Here is a 5,434-nt window from a genome sequence, read left to right as displayed (position 1 = left end):
AAGGGCCAATGGAGGGAATTTGGCCAGGACACTGAGATTACACCCCTGCTCTTCACGAGAAGTGCCATGGGATTTTTTTTAATGACCACAGAGGGTCAGGAGCTTGGTTTAATGCCTCATCCTAAAGACGATGCCCACTGACAGTGTAGTGTCCCCCACATTTAAGTTGAAGTAATGAGGTATTTAATGAACTCATTACCTTCAACACTGAGTTCAAAACTCTTTTCAAATGAGTAGAATTAACTTCCAGTAAATTTTTAATTAACTACACTCATTTCATTAGAAAAAATTGACTGTTGGGTTTTACAGTGTAGAAACCACAACCACCAGAAAAAGGCTAAAGAAAACAAAGCTGTCCTTTGAATATCTTATAGTTGTTAGATCCAACATGGACTCCAGGGATTATATCACTTAAACATGGAAAAAGTCAATTCAGATATTCAAGATATGTTCTCTTTAAAGATCTTAAAGTCTCAGAATACTAGAGTAATTAAAACCGCAACTTAATTAACACCAATAGAGACTGTAATCACTGAAATGTGTGTCACAGTATTCACTGGAGTCCCTCAGAACTTAATAAAAATGAAATGTGTGAATGTAAGCGTTTGTGGTGGATAAGAGCAGTATTCCCTGGTCTTCATCTAGTCAGCAAAAGGCAAATGTTGTGTGCGTGCGGTGGGTTTTCTCTGCTGTGATTCAGGCGATGGGAGCAACAGAAGGCAGACGCTTCATGTCTCAGCAGCCTCTCCTTGGGAGGATAATGAAGTTTTAAACTCACACTCAAGTAAGCAGGAACTAATGAGCAGTACAGACACACAGCCCCAAACTTTACATTCAAACCACACTGTCCAAACAACGCCTGTGCGGCTGTAATAAATGAGGAGACGGCACTAAATACCAGGAAACTGACATCCCCAAACCTCGGTATATCACATCGTGTAATTAATTTAAAAGGTAAACTCCTTCAAATGTGTATGCGATAAGGTCAGCCACAAAAATAACTCTGTCCTACCTTTCCTTGCCTGACAGCAGTTTTTAAACCACAAAAGAGTTTGCATTTAGTGCAAGTGGTTAGTAAATCTGGACCTAAAGTAGGAATGTCTCGATTAGGTTTTTTTGCCCTCGAGTCCAAGTTATTTGATTTTGAGTAACTACCAATACCGAAACCTGATCCAATACTTCTATAATACATAAGGAAAAAATAAAGAAGAGTATAGAAACAGATCCAGGATGTTCCTTATTTTGTATTTAATTCACCTTATTTTAACATTTAACAACTCTGTTAACAAACAGAACACTTCTGTTAGGTAGCTTGAACAATCTAGTAATAAATAATATAAAATCTTCAATTTTGGACTTTAGTGCAACAGTAAATACAAAAAACCTAATATGAAAACAAGTAGCACCTCAACTTAAAATTTAGTTTATGTAAACCCAAGTTTACATATCTCATATTACATATGTAGTTTGCTATGGCAATGTTGTTGCCATCAACTTTACAATACCCCACGAAAGCAGGTCTACGCTCTGGTTCTACTTTGTAGGCATTTAACCAATAGCATCTCTCCAACAAAGTGATGTCATCCCGCATGCGTTGCTGTTTCTGTGTGAAGTCAAGAAAGAGGTCTATCTCTGAGTCACCGCATAACTATAAATGTGTTAAAAAATAAAGAACTTATATATTCATATATAGAGTCCTGATCGGGAGGTAACGTCCAATACCGTTCAAGTCTAAAACCGCATGATCGGGCCTGTTTTCCGATCTGTACATCCCCAGCCCAAAGCCTGATTTATACTTCAGTGTCAAGTGATCGCCATAACCCACAGTACATCCCTTGCATGGACATGTATCTGCCGCCATTGTGAGTATTTATACTTCTATGTTGTGTCTGTGCTGTTCTGGCAACAATACTTCAGAAACACTAGTTGTCAGTGGGGTTTCTTCATGCCACTGTTTCGAGTTTCTTTGCCAGTGTTTTGAGTTTAGGCAGGAAATACATGTGATGCTTGTAATAGATCAAACTCACACTCATTCAGGAAAGAAAAAGGTGGGAATTGGCAAATGTTCAACATATCATATATTTTGAATTAGTGGCATGTTAGCAAAACTTTTCATGGCAAAAATATTAAAATGAATAAATATACAATTAAAAACCACAAAGAAATTATAAATAAATTAGATAAGATTTTTTTTACGTTGTTATATGAAAAAACTATAATATTCTTCATGGTGTCACTTTACTGAGTATCTCTGTGAGTGAGAGTTTTCATTAAAAAAGCCCTTCTGCAGTCATTAAAAGCAGGACAGTCCAATAGAATGTGTTTTACAGTAATTCAATTACAGTAAACATCTTGAAGTAAAACAAAAAAAATCAACAAAATAAAAACATGGGTTAATCTTGTCCAACACTACATCTGGTAAAATCTACTTGACCAAATCCAGTCTTAAAATGCATTAAAGTTCTATTATAAATTTCAGGTTGTATTTCATACAATTTATTATTCTTCCATGTATTCCCACACCTCTAGCCATTTATTTAAAACATAACCCTTTATAAAAGGTCTGATCTCTGAAGGAGGAATTTGGCATTTGTTCACTTGTTGGGAAATGTTCAATAACTTTAATCAAAAAATAATCAAAAGTATCCATCTGAGCTCTTCTCTGAACACAGGACTTGTTAAACACCTATGCCACCAGCCTTCCGCCGCTTCCACAGCTATGCTATACCTACCATTTGACTTGATGCAGAAGTATAAATTGGCCTCAGGTTTTTTTTTTTTTTTTTGGGTAATCTTGGTCACTTTATTTTGATGATCCATTTGTTCAATTTAAGTTGCACTGCATCTACATGCCAACTAATTCTCAGATTATAAGTAGGGTTAGGGTAAGTGTAAGTGGACATGTACTTGCAAAGTTTTTTATAGTCAGTTAAATGTCTGTTGAAGGAGAAGTATCAGCATATATTAAACGGACAGTCTACTAATACTCAAATAAACCATCAAAATAAAAAGTGTTACCATAATCTAGGCATGGGTCGGTATAAGATTATGACGGTATGATAACCTTGTATAAAAGTTTGAATAATGTACTTCATTCATCTAATCATATTTTGAATACTATTTAAGATACAGTAGATAGTATGCAAATTGAGATGCAGCACATTTCTAAACTGTGAAGGATCCATTCACACTGAATTTCCCATGATATTAAATCCATGTCACTTCAGCGCCAAAGTACTGTAACTCCAAGCCATGCATGACAGAAACAAAACTGACTGAGCGCACATTTAATTATTCTATGGATATAGCCTGAATAAATGTAGCTCTATGAAATGACAAAGCCACATGAATGGTGTCTCACACACTGACTATAATGGAAAATCCTGGAGGAAATGCCGGAGAGCTGCATCAGTCAGTGCTGGAGAGATACAGATAAGACAAGGTATGAGTTTATCCAGCAACTGAGCAAATGAACTTAGTAACTACAGATGGGCTGACAGTGATAATGATCGAAATGGCCAGGCAGTAGAAAAACAGAGGAAACGTAATTCAAATAAGTCCCATTTTGTCCCCTAGGAAAACAATGGGGAGAGATGAGACTGCCAAAAGCAAGCAATCACAGAGAGAGAGAGAGAGAGAGAGAGAGAGAGAATCCTAAAACAGTAGATCTCAGGACAGCGAGAGATGGAGTAACATCCTGATCAATAAACTTTAATTGCATTCAGTGGAAGAAATGATCCACGTCACTATGCTCATCAGTAATGCCTTCCATCCTTTTCTTATCTTATCTCCATCACATGACCTCTGACCACCAATCAGGGCCCACATAAGCTGGATAAACATAAAACTGGATAATACAAGATAGGCAAGTGTCTTTCAGAGTGTAAACGCACACACATAGCTCTGTTTTATAGCCTAGTAAACATTACATCAATGCTTTTTTTTTTTAAATACTGTACGTTCTAAGGGAAAATAGTCGCTGAAACTTGCTAAAAATAGTCGCTGAGTTTTATAAATGAATAAACGAGTTTGTATTGTGCATGTGGGCATATTTGAAAATATCTCTGAATGTGCTGGATTAGGTATGAGAATTTTTCAAATCATGGTCTTTTATAGCATTTTAATGACAATTCGAATAATAATCAAAATAGCAATGGCTTTCATTTGTTGCGAATAAAAACCATCTTCTAAAGTTACAATATCTTCTAAAAAAATCTTCTAAAGTTACAATATCAGTCTGTTTTGTAGATTGACTAACTGTTAACTTATGCTTTACAAACTGAAAATATTTTTATTTAAAATTGGCAAGAAATGTCATCAAATGTTTGCAGAACAAGCAAAAAAATGTTTTACAGAAATTAAAAAATTCAAGTAGTATCTTTAAGAAAACTCATAATATAATTTCATTGTATATTTAGTATAATAATATATAATTTTCTAGTTTAATATTAGCTAAAGTTTTGTTTTGTTTTCACATTTTATCATCAGTTTCTTTTTTATTAAATGTAACCCTTCCAGCTGCAACCCAGCACTGGGAAACACACTCTTGCATTCACACACATACACTAGGGCCAATTTAGCTTATTCAGTTCATCTATAGTGCATGTCTTTGGACTGTGGGCAGTTCTTAATTGTAAATGGATAATTTCCAGAACAAAATCAGAAAATAAAAATTACTGTGACTGACATCCGCCACACAATTTCAGTTTTTCCAGAACATGGCATTACTAAGCAGTTGATACAGAAAAAACTATCAAATTTCTGAACGGTCTTTAATTATTTTGTGCAATATAATGTTATGGGTCAAAAGTGGTTAAAAAACAAACAAACAAACAAACAAACAAACAAGTAGCTATAAACAAATCGTATAAAACATCAATATACAGTTTACTATACAGTGCAAAGCGAAATGACTCATTCTGTCCAATCTTTAAGAAGAGCCCACGGTTACCTCTTCTGTCATGTTTTCCGGCGTGGTGAGAAATCGAGTCCCCTTTGCAATCAAGTCTGCTTAGGACCCCAATCGATCATCTGCTTTGAATGCCTGATCAAAAGTGCTTTTTATAGTCTTTTCTCAGCCTTGAGATTTTAACAAGACTTATCATATTAGTAACATTATTATCGGTAACTACAAGTGAAAGACACACATAGTTATAATAACTGAAAGGTTTATAAACATTTAATGATGTCTTTTCGATGTTATGTATTTGTTTGTAACATTGTATATTTACATAAGAAGTGGTAGCACGTTGTTTATCTAAAATAAAAATCAAGAAATATATATTCTCCATGCCACAACACATGCCTTTAGTTGTACATCAGTATACGAAATACATAATTTAAAATAGTTTTATGTCATTATAAATTACATAAATTTAAACGAGATTTAGCTGCATTTATATGTTTTTTTTTATTATTTCAATTTCTCATGACA

This window comes from Danio aesculapii, chromosome 7, assembly GCF_903798145.1.
Source record: "Danio aesculapii chromosome 7, fDanAes4.1, whole genome shotgun sequence".
Lineage (NCBI taxonomy): Eukaryota > Metazoa > Chordata > Actinopteri > Cypriniformes > Danionidae > Danio > Danio aesculapii.
Note: the sequence above shows the minus strand (reverse complement) of the source record.